Source organism: Misgurnus anguillicaudatus, chromosome 9 (genome assembly GCF_027580225.2).
Source record: "Misgurnus anguillicaudatus chromosome 9, ASM2758022v2, whole genome shotgun sequence".
Taxonomy (NCBI): Eukaryota; Metazoa; Chordata; class Actinopteri; order Cypriniformes; family Cobitidae; genus Misgurnus; species Misgurnus anguillicaudatus.
Window position 1 is genome coordinate 17,115,092 of NC_073345.2, and position 21,479 is coordinate 17,136,570.

At 37.8% G+C, this 21,479-nt stretch overlaps 1 protein-coding gene and 1 long non-coding RNA gene across 20 annotated transcripts in view; one reads left to right on the forward strand and one right to left on the reverse strand.

Annotated features, from left to right (window-relative positions):
* The window catches only part of LOC141366094 (uncharacterized), a 46,168-nt gene extending 28,673 nt beyond the window's left edge, over positions 1-17,495 (reverse strand). Inside the window, exons 1-3 of one of the 2 annotated variants that reach the window (XR_012371096.1) lie at positions 16,919-17,495; positions 16,761-16,837; positions 3,385-4,358 (exon numbers count right to left, since the gene is read on the reverse strand). This is a non-coding gene — a long non-coding RNA (uncharacterized lncRNA). Of the gene's footprint in view, positions 1-3,384; positions 4,359-16,760; positions 16,838-16,918 lie in introns of those variants that run through there. The other variant, XR_012371097.1, reaches the window with a different exon arrangement.
* nrxn2a (neurexin 2a) overlaps positions 1-21,479 on the forward strand; it is a 468,354-nt gene that overhangs the window by 370,704 nt on the left and 76,171 nt on the right. The gene's annotated exons all lie outside the window — the stretch shown is intronic.

A 21,479-nucleotide genomic window follows, 5' to 3' on the forward strand; every position in this document is an offset into this window, starting at 1 on the left:
CCCAAGGAAGCTTTGCCACGCCGCAGAGGACTACTCAAAAATCAGTGGAGAGCTGCAGACCCTCAAATGCACAAATCAATGCCCCTGCCACCTATTCCACTTCCCCCCGCCCTTTTCCAATCTCCAACAGCTGGGACATACCCATTCCGGTCTGACAGGTGAAGAGCTTGTTTTAATTAGCAGCGTTCTGGAGAACAGGGAACGTTTGCAGTGGAGTTTAGCTGTCATGTCTGTAGCTTTTGGTTCCGAGTGTCTCATCAGGGCTGTGCTGAGGCATAAACAGTACAGATCTAGCACCTGCTTTGCTAAACAGTGGGAGATCTGCTCTAATGAGGCTACGCTGTCCATTAAACACCTTTAGTGACACTCCTGGAGACAAGCTGCATATGTCATGGCGGCTTTTGATGCAGTTCACACCTCTGCCTTTTTCTCTTTTAACAACTGGGCTTCCAGATAAGCATGGTTAAGCTTTTTATATCAGTAATTTCATGGTATCGTTACACAGTGAATATGATTGGTCGATGAGCGGTGATTATGTCCGTTGATTGTAATGCCTGATGTACAACCGGCAGTCTCATGAAATATAGCGAACGTCGGAAGACGCTTGGCTTTCGTTTAGCGGCACACTTATGGTAATCAAAGTGGTTACTGAGTTATTTTAGCCAGGGCTGATCTACTGCAGTACCTGTAAATGTGCAAAATCCATCATGAAATGGATTTTAACGCCATTTCACGGAAGATAAATGAATTAGTTTGACAAGGAGCCGTGGAAAAGGCAAAGTAATGTACAATGAGCAGAAGTCAACGTATGTCCCCTCAGGGTGATTAAGAACCGAACGCTTTACGTCTGTAACGCGTTGTTTGGCAACAATGGAGCCTCTCATTATACTCGGTTTCTTACAAAGCAATCGTCCTCATTGATCTTTTACGATTGGAGTTGCTCTCCTAAATAAAGCAAAGTAAAAAACATGCAGTTGCGAAGGGATTTACTGGCTCATTCGACACTTGATGGATGCCTTCTTTTCTCCCCTGACCTTTTAGTCAATTAGCTTTGGCTGAGGTTTTCAGTAATTAACAACCTGAGTGTTTTTTTTTTATAATTTTTAGCAAATGATTAAAGCGGAGCCAGTAGCTGAGTCCCTGCCCTTTAACCAGGTAGTAATTATTTGTCACCTACTTTTGAACTTTTATGTTATATTAGTGCTTATGTATGGATAATCCCATCTGGCCTCTTAGGAAATATTAAAGATTTTACGGCACAGATTACAAAGCTGAACTGTGTAATTTGGAATAGGTTTCTAAACACTTGGTCAGACAAATATTTGTTATTGATCGAGCCAGTGTTACTGTGTCAGACAAATACACGCTATTGGTCGAGCCAGTGTTGCTGTGTCAGACAAATACACAAACTGCACTACACATTTTGGTTTACATATAGTGGTTTTTACATGTTGATCTAGGACAGTGATTTTCAGCTGCTGTTGCAGTACAAGTCAGAATTTGGGTCTGATACTGCTCCATTGGGCTGTGATTATGGGGAGTGTTTCAACCAATCCAGGACAAAAGTGCCTCTATACTCAATTGGATAGACCTACAACCAATCAGAGCAACCGAGTGTGTTACATATGTTTAAATGGCGTTTGTCCTTTTGCAGCCTGAACTGGTAGTTATTTCACTACAATGAGACTAACATTATGATTGTACTATAAGTCTGAGTTAGCGAACGTACATCGAAACCTACTATGTTTACAACATTTCATTCATATCACAACATTGTGAGGTATTTACTAAGTCATACAGTCAGACTATCTCTTACCATTTGTAATGAACTTCATCCACGGGCTTCCGAAAAAGAGCTTGGCAATGACCGCTAGTTATATCCATGCTGTCGTTGGCCATTTGTATTGTGTCCCATCTCCCAGCTGATAAATTCAATTTTTGCTGAATCCCGTAGGAGGGACGGCAAAAACATATTTCTGATCAACAAATGCCTTGGTCGCGTTTCTCTGTTCCTCTTGTAAAATCAATGTGATCAATGTGCTGTCGATATCTTCTAGAACAGACTCGATGGCTGAATCTTCACATCTCAATTCTCTAGTGGCAGCCATCTTTGTTGTAAACGGATTCAACACAAGCGCTCTTTGGTGACGTGGATGATTACGTTACCGTTAATCATCTGTCCATCATCTAATATAAAGCCCTCCCTGACAATTTGATTGGTTCGACCAGCTTTGGTTTGAGCATAGTTGCGCCACAACAGAGCGACACCAGACTGAACTTCCCAACCTGAAATGTTGTGGGCGGGGCTAAGTTCGGCTGGCATCCTGGCTAGTGCATGCACTGTAAAAAAGACTTTGCTGCCTTAAAAATTTTTGTTGAATAAGCTCGGATTTACAAGTCATTTTAACTTACTATTATTTATCTTGACTAGAGATGAGTTGTTATAACTACAGGTGAGTTGTTATAACTTATAAAACATAGTTAAAAAAAGTCAACTTCATTTTATAAGTTGTAACAAATCTTCTCTTGTCAAGATAAATAATAGTAAGTTGACATGACTTGTAAATCTGAGTTGATTTAACAAAAAATTTTAAGGCAGCAAAGTATTTTTTTTACAGTGTGACACAAAGTTTTTAGTTTTTTTTTACTTTTCTGCTTAGCAGAAGATTGAATTTATGCAGAAACTACATTCTAAAAACAAAAAAGCAAATAAGAATAAAAAAGTAAAAAAATTGTAAAAATATTCATAGTAATAAAAACAAACATAAAATGCAAATAGACAAACATGTAAGCCCTGGACTACAAAACCAGTCAAGGGTATTTTTTTATTTTTAAATTGAGATTTGTAAATTATAAAGCTTTCCAAGAATGTATGGTTTGTTAGGATAGGACAATATTTGTCCTAGATTCAAATAAAACGATTTGAATATCTGGAATTTGAGAATACAAAAAATAAAGATATTGACAAAATCCCCTTTAAAGTTGTCCAAATGAAGTCCTTAGAAACACATTTAAATAATGATGAATACATTTTTGACATATTTACAAATACATTTACAAAATATCTTCATAAAACATGATCTTTACTTAGTATCCTGATTATTTTTAGCATTAAAAAATCTATAATTTTGACCCATACAATGTATTGTTGGCTATTGCTACAAATACTGTATACCCGTGCGACTTATGACTGGTTTTGTGATTCAGGGTCACATATAAATATGCATATATCCACCTAATTTTCATTTCACAGCAAAATCACCAGTTTTAAATGTAACAAGAGGAATGGTAAAACTTGCATAACCCTTTCTAACCCTTTTCCATATCTTGATATAGCATTTAAACTTGCGTTTCATTTATACAGTGACAAAAATATAACCCTCTCTACTAAAAGAGTGTGTATTTCTTCATATTTCTAAATATCTGAAAATATATTGGTGATATATAGCTTGGGTCTGTGTGTGTCCTAAAATGAAAAAGTTTGGGAACACCTGATCTAGAATAGGAGAAAAGTACTTTCAAAATACGACACACTTTAGCTTTCCTGTTATTAAGTTAACTGAGCTGTATAACTAAATCATTCTTTTTTAAATAAATGGTTCCCCATTTTCTGCTTTAATTAAAAGCCCTAAGCATTTATCAGAGTTAATTAAATTTAAAAGAAGTAGAGGGCTGAGAGCTCAAATGATTGAATTGCTTTAGGTACAGTTTTTCTTCCTTAATATTCATGCACGTAGACGTGCACGTGAAATCTGCGCTCTAATTCCTTCACTAAAGTTATCTCACACTTCAGCGCACGACTGATTCTTAAGATGGGTCATAATCAATGACTTCAATAGGCTTTATGCTAACATGCATGTGTGCTGTTCATTGGTTAATGCTTGATTTATGTGAACCAACCACTCTTGACACACATGAAGCACTTTGCTGACTGAGGCATGGCTGTTTACCTTTGACTTTGTCGATATATAACCTGACATAAGCAGCATAAAACTAATGTGACCTCCACAGTTGCATTTACTAAGCCCCTTAAAAAGCTTTTGCACCTTTCAATAGTAAGACCATTGAGGAAAAAGAAAGCATTCTTGTAGCTCATTCATCATCAGAGATGATATGACAAAGCTGGTGTTCTCAAATGAGCTGTGGTTTTTGTAATAAGTGCTCTTTGTGCTTAACACTACTGCATATGGTGTGAAACTGAAAAGTGAAATCAACTGAAAAGCTACCAGAGGGAAGACTTCACCATTGACCTTCATTTGCACTAAGGCCTTGGTGTTTGCTCGGTTTGTGAGCCGTTAATTCCGGTTCCGGCTGTTTCCGAACTCGACAATCTGTGTTATGCAGATGTTGTGCTGTACCTACACAGAATATGAAGCGTAGCTCAGTCACACATTTCTGAAACACGTCAGAATAACATCCCATCTGCAACATCCCCCCGCTGAAGGCTTCATAATGCTCGTACATCCCACAGGAGACTGCAGAAGTGAGATTGAGTTTGTTGTGAAAGATTCTTTTTGTATTCTAATCCTGCTTTGTTATTTATCAAGGGAGAAGGGCGAGGTAATGGTGTAGGGTGGTGCAGAGCAGTTAGCCAAGCGTGTGTGTGTGTGTTTTTTTCATTCTCTGTTTACTGCCTCAATCTCTTATTATTGAGACCCTCTTTGTTAATATATATATCACTGCTGCAATTTACCTTGAGATGGTGTTTCAGCCTTTGCCTAACTGGGATGGGTGAAATAAAAGAGAGAAAAAAACCATGCACTTATGATGATTCAAAGGAAAGGCGTTGTTTAGTGGCATGTTGCTTAGGTTTTCTGTTTGCAACTCATTCAAGGTTGAATTTTACATTTCAGTGCGTGTTAAAATATGTGTGGTGCGTATTGATCGTGTTCAGGTTGCATGCAGCGTTTGCCGAGCTTTATTGATCTGTATTCAGAAGCAGGAGCTGAGTGGCAGCGCCGTCGCCTCTAGAAAGCACCGCATCCCGCCCCCTCGCTTCCTCATTTGCATTTTTTTCAAAGCATGAATTCTATTGGACAATAGATGCTGTTTTTACCACAGCCTTGGACAAATCTTGCATTTTCAGCTATACTTACCATTTCAGATTCACTAAACATGAAAAAAAGAGCAGAAAAAGCTTTTATTTACGAAACACCCACAGTCCCGTTAAACCGGAGTGCTACTGCAACATATTTAAATAAAGTCATTGTCACTTTAGCACAAAACAGTATATAATATAAATTAGGCTTATTAAACAGCTGGTTTCAGACGATTTACAAAGCTGTTTGCTGTTAGCTATTTGTTTGACATAATTACCTTGTGCTATTAGCACCCAGAAAGAAGGTGGTATATATATATACTGTGCAAAAGTCTTAGGCCTCCATGCCACAATTAGATTTGTTGTTTTTGCAATGTTAGTGATCATATATAATAGTTTCTCAGTCTCTTTAATAGAATACATCCAGAAAATACAGGAAATTTGTATATAGTATTAAACACTGTATAATAATGTAAACTGATGTGTCAAGTTTTTAGGGTAAACTCCCCTTTCACTTGAGCAATAGCAGGAAACTGCAGGATCTCTTAAACCTAAATACAATTAAATCCTAATAATTAGTCTTTTTACTTCATTCTGCTCAAAAACGCTCAAAATGTGTTTAGTGCCAAGAGAGGTCACACTAAACACCGACGGTGCCTAAAGAAGACATTTAGTCCCAAAAATTTGATTTTTTTATTTCTGTACATATTTCCTGTATTTTCTGTTTGTATTGTAATAAAATAGATTGAAAATTTTATATGGATGGACATTAAAACTTCTAAAACAACTGGTTGGTGGTGGCCTAAGACTTTTGCACAGTAGGGGAGAGCGGGGCACAACCTAACGCTTTTTGGTTTTAGCTCAATCATTCAAAAAATATTTGAGTTTGATAAATTATATTTTACACAAGCAACACACACATATCTGCTACAAATGAACATTTGAAGTTTGTTTCTAGTACTTACCATTCTTGGACAATTACACCCAAACGTGACAGAAGTACGTTACAACTTACCCCATAGGTGGGGTTAATTGTAACAGGCAGGGGGATAGTTGTAACACTTGCTAAAAAATTAAGTTTGCAGGCAAATATTTTAATATTATTTTGTCTATATACTTGAAGTGGATATTGTTTATATATCTGTCTATAATAGACAGGTATCCACACTGTATTCATTCATCCACCCCTTTTCTAACAATAGTTCAATTGTAAATGGATACAAATGTATAAATATGTGAGAAAAAGCAGCACAATTATGACAAAACATTTTTTTATATGTGACCCGGTCTGTAAAAATCATATTACAGTTTCAAAAGCAAATTCTGAGATAATGAGCATCAAAGTCTGATTTTAGCCATTCATTTCGTTATGATTTCAATCTTTGATGTGATCTTATTCAATCAATATTAAATATATGAACAAAAATTAATTTGACACATAATTTTGATGAGACAGACACATTTATTTTGTTGGCAGCCAGCAATCATTCATGTGTAGCCTATTTAAAACAACGGCAAGAATTACGCTAACGTTAGCGGCTTTCATATCGTAAGTGCTGAGGGGTTAGTTGTAACACAGCGTTACAATTCACCCCGCTGGGTCAAAATATTTTCAAGCCCACCAAAAAAGTTGCTAAGAGCTGCAGACATATTTCAAAATGATGCTATGACATAACATTGTATTTGGTATCTTACACACCCAACTTAGAAACCTAAAAGAAACCTATGTTGAATAAATGTACTTACATGCCACCAAAACACTTGTCATCAATAACTCTCTGGAAAAACATTATACATTTCCAATAATTTGCGGGAGATCATCTTTTGGCAGCGTGAAAAAATACCGGAAAATCAAAGCGCCCAACCTTGTGCAACAATGTAGTCCGTGTTACAACTAACCCCGCATTAGTTTTTGCCCCGCGCACCCCTACTGTATATAGTGCTTTCCAGAAGTATTGCTATATCTGTATACAGTATACATTTTATAACAATGCACTTATTCAGTTTTGTGTTATATATTTTCTGCCCTGTAAAGGTGCCATAATCTCAACCTACAATAGTAGCACTCAGAACTGCAGCATGCACAGATTTTATGCGCATGTTTGTGCAGTTACCTCATTTGCATAATTATTTAGTGAACCAGACACTAAAACAACGCAGACGACACTTTCGGTGGGCACATTCTTTTGTAAATTTCACCCTCAGTGTCTGCACTGAGATGTGAGTCTAAAATGATCTACTGCTGTGAAGACCGTCCCATTATCATTGCTAAAGGGCAAGATTATAAAGTGTGTAAAGGCAGAATTTATTTGTTGCGCACGTGCGTAGTAAAAACGCTTGAATAGAAAATATTTCTTTCTCTAACCCAGTTTCAAGCGAATGCCTCCCATTATGGCTTGAATGCAATATGTCAGCAAGCGTGGTGTTCATCAAATACTGCAGAAAGGGAATGCTTACATTTGTACCTTTGAATGACAGTTCAAAGACAGCGTTTGTTGCATAAGGGAAAAAAATGAGTTTATAGAGAATGTGTTTGGATCGAGGGAGGTGAAATATTTATTTTCCTCAGCACACTATCGAAGCTTTCATAAGGGCTCGTCCTTTTTCCCATTGGTCGTTTGTCAGGTGGTTTGTGTTTGTTATGCGTCAAAGACAGTGAACGGGAAGAGAGAGAGAAAGAAAGAATTACGGCCACCAGCGCTCTCTATGACTCATGTTTTCAAAGTTCATCTTTCATGTAACCCCTCACCTCAAAAGCATCGCATGGCCCCCAGATGCACTATTATTTTCTCATGACTCTGACCACAACTAGGACTGCCACAGTAGTGCTTCTCATTCAGACATGAAACACAGACTCTTTCGGTGAATGACCCATTCGTTCTGCAGGTCGAACCAATGATGTGCAATTTTATAACCCGCACTCAAATGCTGTTTGCTCGAGCTATAATCAGATTTCCAAGGCAGGAGCCACCGTCGCAGAGGGGGGTCACTTCAAAAGACAGAGACTCAGCCAGAATGATTTGTTCACATTTGTTCAAAAACAGATTGATTCAGGAATGACTCGCCGCTGATCTATCTTCCCGTCTCACTCATCTCCAACTCTTTCATGTCATCTGTTACGTAATCCACCATTATTGGAAAATGGTGGTCTTATTGCTCTAACAAGACTTCTGCCCCTCTTCTCTGAACTCGTATCGCTGCATCATCATCAACCACGCCGTAATTCATCTCTTTCATTTGCCCGCTGTGATTTATAATCCAATTAGCAGGGCTTCATTGCTAAGCCGAAACTAAAGGCACTTCGCATGAAAATGGGGTGTCTAGATATTAGCCGTAAGCTAGCGCTAGCACGTTTGGTTTTGTTGTCGTCTCTGTGATAAAGATGTAAGGTTTCTCGTCCTGAAAGCGGCTGCTTCTTTGTGATAAGATGCATTAAATGCTGAATTCAAAAGGACAAGCCGTTGATTCTGAATGTAATAGTGAGTTATGACAAACAGTTAGGATTGAGATGAGAGCTGTCACGGGGCGACTAGAGCCGGGCGTACATTCGCACGCTTATTCACATTCCCACAATGCGATGTTCCTCACAGCGTGCAGCTCACTTTGTCAAACGTCACAGGGTAGTCTGAAAGTCTCGTAACGTCTCACTAGATATATCTTGAATAGATGTGCGTTAAAAAGCAAACTTTTGTTGTGATTTGCATGAGATGGCATCAAATTTTAAAGTGCCGTGAGATGTCAACCTATTCCAACGTCTGAGCCAATCAGGACCGTGCACAAAGAGGCTTTGCTGTGCAGATTACCCAAAGGCAATTACTGTTTGGTAATTGCACAACCAGCTGTTATGTGCACCAGCACTGCAGCTGTGGATATCACATTACAATTCCATACACTGAGGCCGCTAACACCGCTGTGTTGGAGGCGGTAGCCTTTGATTTAGGAACCGAAACCGGTTGTCAATTTTATAAATATGGATAAGTTTGGGATTTCTGCGCTTACGTAAGATCTAGAGTGGGACAGAGCGGAGTTATGGGATTGCAGAGGCAGTGTATGCACCAGTGCCTGATTTAATTCACTTTAAATGAGAGCGGCTAATTAAAAATAGCAATTTCATCTTATTTCTGTGTACACTGGTGACAGGATGAAGGAATCCTGCAGCACTCTGAATTAGAGAAGACATAGCAAAGCAAAGCAAGTTAACAAGCCTGTCATTTCAGTTCTGTTCACTGAATCTTACAGCACTTAAATTTTACATTGCACTGGCCACATACAGCATGACCTAGTAAAATGCTTGTTTACGACTTCTTCACACATTTTACGACAAGCTATTGTACAGATTAGAATGAAAAATAAAGCATAAGTAAAAGATAGAAAGAAAACATTTTTGATTAAAGAAAACAACACTGTAAAAAAATCTGAAGAAATTGCAGCTGAGTTGCCGGTAACTTACCGTAGATTTAAATTTGTGTTATTTACTGGCAACATTTTGTTCAAAGTTAAATGAACATTTAACATTTACAAGTCTTTGTCTTTACAGAGTAAAACTAAAAAAACAGCATCAAGCAAAACATTTTGGGAAACAAAATCTGAAGCAAAAAACAGAAAAAGGTTGATGATGATTTCTGGTTCCCAGAATGCTTTGCATGAGGCTGTTATTATATAGTTTTATTCTGTAAAGATAAAGACTTGCCAATATTCAAAATCTATTCAACTTTGAACAAACTCCCGCCAGCAAACAACATAAATGTCAATCCACGGCAAATTACCGGCAACCCAGCTGCAATAACATTGTAATTTCTACGGAATTTTTTTACAGTGAATGATTAAGATATTAAGATAACAATGTTCTATTCTCTGAAGAAATTATGACATACACTGTAAAAAATGCAGCATTTTTGTGAAATCAACATACTGTATGAAGAGTTTGGTTCCAGAACGCAATAAACGCCAAAATCAGTATAGTATCAAGTCAGTCTTAAAAAGTAAATTCTTAATTTTACGCAAAATCCAATATCCGCCGGTTTATTCTGAAATCTTTTCTTTCTTTTCACGTCCCTTGAAGTTATAAACGCCAGTCCTTCTTCTCTGCAGAAAAATCCGATCAACAAATCACAGCGCATCATTCCACGCATTGTTAACAACAATGGCGGTGCGTTGAATACACACAGAATCCTACACTCTCAGAAATAAAGGTACAAAAGTTGTCACTGGGACAGTACCCTTTCAAAAAGGTACACCTTTGTACCCAAAGAGTGATATTAGTACTTTGAACTGCCAAAATGTACCTTTAAAGGTACATATTTGTACCTAAATGGTACATATTTGGACCTTTTTTAAAGGGTACTGCCCCAGTGACAGCTTTGTACCTTTATTTTTGACAGTGTAGTTTTCTTGGATTGTACTTTGTGATCAACAAACAAACAAAAAACGAAATAATAATTTTGATGGCGTTGATAAACCTGTGGTGGTTGTCTGTGACGGGGAAGAAACGTAAGCCATCACAATCGAATAATTTACACGAGAGGCACTCAGGTGAAGAAAAAATGCCGGCTGTTGCTTGTTTTCACACGACAGCATCAAGCTCCTGTCATGCTAACACATTGACCCCAGGGGATCTTATGAAAAACTTTACATTATTTTACTTGAAGTCAACGAAAATCGTGCAGGACCAAAACATTTTACAGCTGATCGCTGTCAAAAAGTTCAGCAACTACGTCCTAAGTATAACAGCAGCAATGACAGTGTTCTTAATGTGACAAAGTGTTTTGATTAATGCCATTAATGTTTATTTTTTAATCAGTGTATACCACTAGTCAACTAAATTAATATAACATGGCAAAGATGAATGCACATTTATATATTGATTTAATAGATTTATAGCATTTTGAAAAAAAATTCTATAAAAAATCTGAAAATCAAGTTATGGATTTGAATTTTTTATGTTATTATAACCTAAAGATGCTATGTGAAAGTTTGTAACAGAAAATTGTCATTTTCATCTTGTCACTTTCTTGGTATGGAAGTTGATTTATAGCGTTTTGGAACCAAACTCTTATTTTATGTTACTTTAACTTAAAAAACTTAAAATAGTAGGTTGACTTGACTTGCAAAATCAAGTTGTTTTAACTTCATTCTGCATTTTTTTACAGTGTAATGAACCTAAAAAGATATGCAAAAAAATATGTATATAATATGACTTTAAAATAAGAAAGTGCATAGTGGTAAGAAAAAAATTATATTATAACGGTACGAAATAGTGCATAATGGCAGATGTACATAATGACCAATACAGGCTCATTCAACTTTTGTACAGTACCTCTGTCTAAATGTTTGCATATGTTCACCATACTGTATTTTTGTTTCAAATCTGCCTAATCCGGACCTCAGGCCATTCAGAATACTAATGTGTTTGCAGAATTTTGTAAAAACAAAAGTACATTTACAAAAAAAGGCACATTAAGGGGCGGTTCACTTTTTGAAGCCACGTGGAAAACGTGACTGCGCCGCTTTCCTCCTTCTTTCCAACGTGCTTTAAAGCAGCATTCTTAAAAGTTTAAATATGTTCAACTTGCTGTGTGCGCATCATGACCGCATCGCTCTCTATTTGACCGTGCCTCCCGCCTTCTATTTTCAAAATGACGAACATTCTAAAAACAATTGTTGCTAAATAGCACTAAAAACTTGTAATCAAAGGAGAACCATTTTTAGTGCTATATAGCACCTATAAAGGACATATGAAGAACCATACGGGGGTGATATCGCACCACTATAGTACCACATATGGTTCTACGTAGCACAAAAAGTGTGCTACACAGGTACTATACTATATGGCACTTAAAATGGTTCTCCTATGATTACGAGCCATTGAACCATTTGTTTTAGAGTGTATCAAACTGATGCAAAAGACATGAAATGTGAAACACCCATTAGAGGGTTTTACATGAGCTCTTCATATATTTATTTTTTGGGGAGTAAAAATTTCAGAATAGTAATCAGTTTATTACTCATTAACAAATACCATTATTAAATTACCATTAAATCAAACAAAGAATAAAAAATTAAACTGTAATTTTTGTGTAAAAATACTACATGGCAAAATATCTAAATCTATCTTTTCTATGGTTGGGACCTTTCCCATCTTTTCTGATAGCTCAATTTAACATTTCTGATTTCGAATGGTAATTATTTTTGCAGTCATATATTTTTATATAATGACCAGTAAAACTGCACATTTCACGGTTGCCCCTGACAACCAGTCTCCTGTTGTGCTAGTTTTTTGTCTCTCGTTGCACACCGCTGTCTCTTTCTCCTCGCGTTGTAAAACAATTCAACCCAAATCAATATTTCCATGTATTTGTTTATTTGGCAAATAGCTGGCAGGAAAAAATGACTAAATAAAACCCTTCAGGACGATACAAACTGTTTGGGTTGCTGTAATGATTTGCTTCACTGTATAATATCCCCTATAGGCATTTCAGATCATTTACCAGTGTACTTATTCTTGTAGTCAATGACATGCTGTGGGCCTTTACCATCTTGTTGAAACAGCATATTTTTTTAATTAGTCACAATTATAGCATGCATTTTGCTTGGCCACCTGAACCTCTCCATCTTAATCCCAAAACGCTCTTTTCCACAAATTTTTAAGACCCTGTAAATATATTGTATTTTGAGTATATTCACACTCCCCTCAGACCCTTAAAATAGACTTGTGTGCTTTTTGTCACAAGGGCCTCGTCCTCATATCTAACCTCACGCAGACAGCCGCAGTCCCTCATTCCAGCAAAACTGAGGACTGCTGACAAAGAGGACACTTTGCTAATGGACATCTACTGTCTTCATTTGCTGCAATGAGTTCGGTCTTATTGGAATTCAGATCCCAGCGTTTTCCCACCTGCAGCAGTGAGAGGCAGAACTTATCAAACCGTACCTTCACTTTGCTCTTCAAAGAGATGCTAAACATTAATGCTGGAAACAATGGCCCGCGGTTATGCGCAGAGCTGGGAATATATTTGTGGAGTCTCTCCGTGCACGAGCCCACACAATGCAATTTATGCAAACGGGGCGCATTACTGAAACAGCAATTATAGCCGTAGCCCTGTCTCTAAAATCAGAAGGGACTTTAGAGGTTGATAAAAATGTCCTATCTTGATGTAGGAACTTGTCTTGTGTGCGCAAGCCTCGATAGCAATGTTGTATGCGACGCAATTTATACCGAATCTCAAAATCTCGTAAACCTGCAGCATCTCATTTGACGAGAGTGAGTTATGAGACATCTAGCCTGGGTCTGCATGCAATTTGCAAAGATGTTATGAGAACAGATCTATGAAGATTGTATTTTCCTTTAGGATTCCTCTAAAGCTCTTTGATCTCCTGTCCTCAACCTCGTCCTCAGCCATGGGATTTATACGTGACTCATGTCTCGAAGTCGAATCGATTTTCACTTCACATGCTCTCTAAAAACAGCTTGTATTTTTTTAAGCTTATGAAATGTTCTTCGATGATTAGTGTGCTCTTAAGTCTGTGCGCATGCCATGTGGTGTCCTGGTCATTTGAGAGGACAAGACACACATCACATCGAATTTCCCACTGTACCATGTATGCACTGGTGTGTCCAGGATGGAAAAGACTGGGCTGATTTTAATGCTGGTGGCATTCAGTGACATTTATGTCACCAATTAATTTCAAAGCAGGACGGCCTGTTAATACCAAGACTACACAAATCCTGGCACACTGTGGTACAGGAAACAGATGGAGTGAATCCCTCGTAATGCATGAGAGGAAAAGCAAAGATACGTGTTTGTTGTTATGAAAATATATGACGCGTGGAGTATACAGTAAAACATACTCCATTATATCACGGGTCTGTTGAATGCTTTATTCTAATTGGCTGAGAAATGTTCAATAGGTGGTGATTATTTTCTGTAAACTGCACACCTAACCTTTTAAATGTCTTAAAAATAGGCACCAGGGGCCGGATTCACGAAAACATTCTTAAGACAAAAAATAAGAAAGTTCTTAAGATAAATTATAAGAATTGCCTAAGAATGTTCCTAAGAAATTCTCAAACATTTCTTAAGGAGTTCTCAATTTTTTCTTGAGAATATCTTAATTTTGTGTCTTAAGAATAAAATGACAGGCTTTTAAATAAATGAAGATACCCTGCTAATGAGGTAACAATATACTTATCCATTAATCTTTTGACTACCTTGCGATCATTAACGCGATACAAACGAATGATGCATTAAGACTACTACAGGATGTTATTCGCTGTTGTAACAGAGGCCAGCTAGTAGGCAATGCGGTGCGTAAATATAATTCCATAATGCCCCAATCGCTCTGGGCTCTGGGTGTGCATGCTTCACTCTCCGTGTCCACGGCTTTCGTCTCCCGCGACCCGCGCTCAGAGACGGACGCGGAGGGTGAAGCGTGCCCGCGGTTTCGGAGCCCTCGACTCACATGACGGTGCAATTATCGGTTCGCCTCTCGCTTACAGCGACTTTTAGCAGTAAAAGTAATTTCACAATGAATGTAGGCTATTACGGAGGAAGTTAAATGTTTGCTAATATTATCACTAATACTTATTTGTGTTTCATGCCATTAAACTTCATTAAATGAGTGTGGAATTCCTCTTTAAACTAATCTATGTGAAGTAAACTGATCAGAGTACAAAATACAACATGTCACATTTAAAACAATCACATTAACTTATAAAACATCTTACATTTTGAGATTTAATACTACTGTAAGGTTATCCTAACTTTAAGATGTTAAGACAGTTTATTTTTCAAGAATTGGAATTATTTTTAAGTTTTTTCTTAAGAACATACTTAAGGAAAAAAATAAGAACTTTTTTAAGAAGCTTTTTTGAGAATACAAAATATTCTTAACTTTTTTCTTAAGCTTGAATTTAAGATAAAAATGGCAGTTAAGAAGATTTTTCTTCTTAAGAATGTTTTGTGAATCCGGCCCCAGAGCAATGTTTGTGGTAACCGTGATATAAGAGTAATAATTGACTCAGGTCCTTTGAATTATTTAACAGTAATGCCAGATTATGCCACAATGTGCCACATTACCACCTTGGGTGTGCATTATTTTCAAATAATTCAGCGGCCCGTCGTCAATTATTCCTTACATATAGTATGGAATCTACATACAAACAGACCTATTGTCCCAAATGTCACCATGTCTGTAAGATCCAGGCTTAAACAACACTACAGCCAAATATCTAAATTACCCCATGTTTTACTTACCCTCAATCAATCTGAGATACATATGTCCATCATCTTTGAGACAAATACATTTAAAGTTATTTTAATAAATATCTTTACTTTTTTAAGCTTATAACAATAGAAAACCGGGATCAGGGAGCAACTTCTGACTTTGAAGCTCAAAAAAGTGCATCCATCCTTTACAGAGGTAATTCACATGACACCAAGGGGTAAATAAAGGTCTTATATGGCTAATTGATGTGATTTGTAAGAAAAATATCCATATTTTAAACTTTATAAATAGGGGTGCACCGATATATCGGCCGATGATGCTTACTATGCTTCTCAATGAATTACAGTGAAATGCTGTTACATCCAAAAGCCAGAGGGCGCTCTCGTACAGAAACTCAATATGCGCTGTAGACGAAGAACCATACGCACGCAGGTACATTAATAGCTGTGAATAATATCAGCTGTGCGATTAAGAATAGTTATCGGTCACGTATTATTAGTGTATATCTGCATTTACCGGTGCACCCCTATTTATAAATTATAATAACTAGCCTTTGGTAACTTGAGCCATCACGCGATTTACGAAAGTCACTGCGCAACGTAGCTCTGGCAACCAACTCTCGCTATAACTCTCTTCAAGTCCAAGATGGCGTTGGTTGGATGCAAGTTTAAAATATGGATATTTTTCTTACAAAATCTCATTGATTACCCACAAAAGACCTTTATTAACCTCTTGTAGCCATGTGGATTACCTCTGTTTTGGGGGTTTTAAGTAAGATGTTGTTCCCTGATCGCTGTTTTATACTATTATAAAGCTTGGAAGAGCATTTACTAAAATAACTCCAAATGTACTCGTCTTAAAGATGATGGACACATGCATCTCAGGTTGCTTGAGGGTGAGTACAGTATCATTTGGGAAATTTTGATATTTGTCTGGAGTATCACTTTAAGTTTCATAATTTACTGTAGTATAAGATTGGGAGCTGTTGTTGATGTTTAGTGTTGTTTATATGTTTCTTTTTAGAAAGGAAATTTTACATGAATAAATCCTTTTAGTGTTTAGTAAAGATTGAGACAAATTAACAATTAATTTGTTGCTAATTCAAAATGTAAGGTCTGCAGTTGCTGTTATACAGTATTTGTGTATTTGCTGAAGTAGACATTTACTATTTAGTGACCAAAAAAATCCAAAGACAATTGAGGAGCTCAGATGCAAAAGCCGCTAAACGCCACTTTCGTCAAAAATAAGATAATGATATTAATGGAATGCATTTGGCACGTTTTATACATTCATCATATATTTTAGCTTCAAATCTGCTTAATCCGGCCTCAGGTGTTTGAAAAAAATGAAAAATAAAAAATGCCTTTTTTTGCATATGACCTTTTCAATTATATTCATTCAGAGAACTTAAATACATTCTCACCTAACCTCATATTTTTTGGTTATACATCAAGTATTGTCAATATCAACAAGTTTTTTTGAATAACATGTCCCTTACCGAGCACTTATGTATTCTGTCATTAAATACTGGTGCAGGCTGGTGCTCGCGGCGACCTTGGAAAAGGCTATCCATGTCTAAGAGAGAAAAAATCACAACCATTTTTCACAAAGGCAGATAGGAAGTAGGGCAGAGCAGAGCGTCCATGTGAAACCTACCATTTTCATCTTTAGTCATTTTGAAGCCCACTCCAGTCATGGGTAAAAAAGCAAGATTGTTTCATCTGTGCACGGTGAAAAATGGCCCGAGCGCCAAATTGGTTCTCCCATTCAGGGGTGGAAGTGGAGGACGGGTGCCACAGAAGAGCTCTTTGTGACAATCACTGTAGTATTTGCCTCTTGCAGCAGGACTAGACTTCTTCTTCTGAATCTCTCATGACCGTAGAAAGACACCTGCCAAAATGCTGGCGTCTCACGTTAAGCATGGCTGCACAAATAGGTAACGGCGTTCTGTTCTTTTAAACAGCGCTAAACCCTTGCTTGCAAATTCGTCGCACGTCACTGGACATTCCAGCAGTTTACCGTGTCCTATGACCAGCAGTGGTTTGGACAAAACAGCCCCAGGGGAAGAGGCTTTTAAAGCTGAAATAATTGTTCCCAGAGGACACAATAAGACCTGACAAAAACACACCAGGAGGAGAAAATAGCACAGGTGGAAAAAAATGCATACTAATTTTGAAACTAATTTGAAAGCCAGCGGAAGGGCCTGGGGTGAGGTCACAGGATCTGGAGCCAACTGGTTTAGTCAGAAAGCATTAGGGCAGGGGACAAGGGCAGACTTGTGACATCCATGCAATGCAGCTATTAAAACACATCTGTGTGCAATACCCGTGTGCATGTTACCAATGCTCAAAAACATGGACTCTAATGTTGGGCAGTATTGAATATCTATTCACAACATAAAAATGAATATTACAGTTACAGTTAGTAAGTTTTTAAGACAAAATTCACTGTGCTCAGATGGCTTTTGGAATGAAAATTGGGTAAATGTGTTTTTGTGGAACGGGACTGGACAGCAGTGCGTCTCGTGAGACTGTAGAAAGCAACATTTTGCTGACAACTCGGTTTGGTGAACAACAGCGGGTGCCGCCTGAAAATGACTCCCTGAGCAACCTGTTCTGACTCCAGTCTCACTGCTTTATTTAAGACGCTCGGCGTTACAGGCTTGTTTTGACATGGGAGACAGTGTTAGACTTTAAGCAGCTCTCCTAAAATGTCGTTCAGAGCCAGAAGTGTGTTTTAGTGTCGGTGTATAGCAGGAAGGTGAACAAAAGATTTGTTTGATGGATATTGTGTGTGCGACAGCTGAAAACTCATAGCTACAGCACGGTGAGAAGGAGGGGATTTTCAGAAGCTCAGTAAGCTTATTGGTCGCGTCTCCGCCCCCGCCGTCAAGCAGAATTGGAACTCCAAGTAAAAAGAGTAATTATTCATGACTGAGCTGTGCACTGCATACTCTGAGGAGCAGTTGAGATTGGATGCCTAATTAGCTCTGTGTATCAGAATAGAGAGAGAGAGAGAGAGAGAGAGAGAGAGAGAGAGAGAGAGAGAGAGAGAGAGAGAGAGAGAGAGAGAGAGAGAGAGCGGCTGGCTCCTCCCCATTCGGTTTCGGCTGACCCATTTAAGAAACACAGCGAGGCACGAAACGCAAAATCAGCTGAAACATCTAACACCTTCCACCCTCTGGGAAGCCTTTCTTGAAATGTGGATTGAGAAAGACGTGTTCGAGTTTGAAATCAAAAACTGGCTCTTATTCAGAACCATTTTGCTCTTTTCCTTTTTCAAACTGTTCAATAAAAAATCAAAATATTTTGTTAGTTTCAATTAGCTTTTTTCTGATGATGGGACAGGGAACCATACTAAAGGCATTGAAGGACATTCATTTACGGTTTAAATAGGCAACATGATAATGAATGTATTCATGAATATCAGCTGACGTCACTCACATCTCAAACTTGTCTTCTGCCATTTTGAGTACCTGAAGTGGTCGCAAAAGAACTGTAGAATATGTTGTGAGCATCAAAATCGCTATTTTTACAACACTAAGAAGGCTTGACAAAACATGATACTTTGCTCGAAGTATCATCTGTATCTCTACACATGAACTCGAACATTGAGGACATTGTTTGTGTACACAGAGTTTACTAAAAAGAAGGTTTTGAACAACTGACTTTGGCTGTTTTGGTGTCTGCTCACCACCATCTTGCCAGTCAGGATGTATCGATCTCCGAATGCAACGTAAGGAGGGAGGAGAGTAAAGATGTATAGCTCCTAAAGCATAGTTCCATATAAATGCTCAGATAATTCATTGTTTTGTAGCAAGTGAAAAACAATATTGACCTTCTAGAGCCTCATATGAGATTCATTCATTCGCATTCGGAGATCGATTCTTTATCTGGCAAAGACGGCTAGCGGACGCAATAACAGCCAAAGTCTGTTGTTCAAAACCTTTCTTTTTGGTAAACGCTGTGTATACAAACAATGTTCTCAATGCTCGCATTCATGTGTAGGGATCCAGGTGATACATGTACTTCGAGCAAAGTATCATTTTGTGTCGTGCCTTCTTAGTGTTGTAAAAATAGTGGTAGTCTTTGGCAGCGGACAGCAGCTGGAAGAACGCATCAGGGATCGAGTAGGCATCACACCCTAATGATGATATTTTTTTAAGTAGCGTTACTTTTCATGACAGTCAAGGTGCGAAATGTTGTCTTTCGTAGCCATTGACTGTATCCATACGAATCATAGACAGTAAAAGATAAGAAATCTGTAAATCGTAGCAAGCTAGCTAATGCTTGTCAGTAGCCTACTGGTACTCGGTAGGTACTTAAAATGGCGGCAGTAAGCTGGAAAAAGAGCAGATGACGTAAAAGGTCACATGACTGATATTCATGAATAGAGGGTTTCAGCAGTAACAAAATAAACAAAGGCTTTCGTGGAACACACGTAACTTCCAGTAAACTCCGCTAAGAATCAATAACAACAAAGTCCTTTTAGAGTAGTTTATTTCCAGCTCAGTCTCACGAAATTTCGTTTTCGTTTCGTGATATTATCACGAATTTCCGCGTTTTTCCGTGATTGTATAACGAATTCCTGTTTTCGTGTGATTATCACTTATTGGTTACTCAACTGTTTTGTCCTATTTTCTTACCATTGTCGCTTCGGTTTTACATAAAATGACATCCCTACCCTTGTCTTTAGGAAACCAAAACATTTGTTATTTTCAATGAGGTATTTGTTCCAGAGTTCATTTTAGCCACTAGTCAGACCATTAAACAAAGTAAAGTTCTGACCAGACTCGTAACCACGACAACGCACGAGCGTCCGATGAAACTGTCCATAGAGGGTATGCAACAACTTCACTTTTCACGTGACCACGCCAGAGCTCGCCCTGTTGAGTGGCAAAACATTCAACAAAATGGCTGGTTTTCATAGCGGCTACTGCGAAAACGCCAGTAAAACTGACTACCGGTATTATCAGCTTAAATTGAAATTAGTTGGCCTTAACAGTGACCCTAACAAATTGCAAAACAACCAGTAGTCTGTGGACACTGGCATATGGCCAGACATTGCTTTTCCTGACATATATGTTTGTCTTGCCTAACACTATTAAACTATCCCACCTTTGTAGAACACAAGGCTCATTATATACTGTAGGATGTTTTTTTATGAAGGCTCACTGACAAAACTTTGCAATTATAACTATAATTATTTACATACCTGACATATGGCTACTGCTACTGATTTTCTTCTCCTTTGAGTGTTTTTGCAGTCCGCTCGAAATTTTGGTTGAATGTGTCAGCACAGTCGATCACACAACTACTTTTCCCATTTTAGACGCGTTATTATGCTAATGCTGTCGCTCAGACTTTTTGCCACTCAGTGGGCGTAACCGCAGTCACTTTCGCCGAAGGTGAAGTCACGTGCATACCCTCTATAGTCATCACGTATTTCTGTTGTGATGTCACATCCTTGCACATGCCAACTAGCATGAGCTGGTTCTTTTTGATGAATCATTCAAGCAGTTTTCAAAATCAGTCTTGAATTCATGAGTTACTAGTTTGAATCAGTTTAATGACTCACTCGCTTGAGTGAATCAGTCAGAGTGGTTCCTTGACTTATTCACTGCACCGCAAGTCATAACGTGAGTCACTGTTTAAAATGATCTGAGGACTGGTACTGTTACATATGATGTGTATATATACATCATATTCAAATACAAAATCTTCAGTGAAATTACTGTCTGTTGCTTGACAATGTGAAATTAAAGATTCATATGTACTGTAATAAAGCAGAATGTACTGTAATAAATGATGCTGTCTTTAAAGCATGTTACTAATAGTACCATTGAAAAAAGCACACATCTGTTTTTTTCACAATATGTTATTATGTAGTAATTGTATGTGTTAGTTTTTATCACCTTGTTCACATCCTAACAACAGCACACAGGAAATGTAGTTTGTGTAATATAGACTGCAATGATTCTTTGTTCCATCGAATGTTCAAAAGAAGATGTTTACAGTTAATTCAGGCGTATGCCTTTCGGATAATCTGTTTACATGACATATACATAATAGAAAGGGACCGAATTCTGATTACCACTGCAATATTCTTGTTTATGTAAACGCAATCAATGTGTCTCTTGTACTTTATAGATGTACTTCCGTCTCAATTGACATTATGTTAAATTACCTTTGCGAGGGGAATTGGGGAAGGACAAACA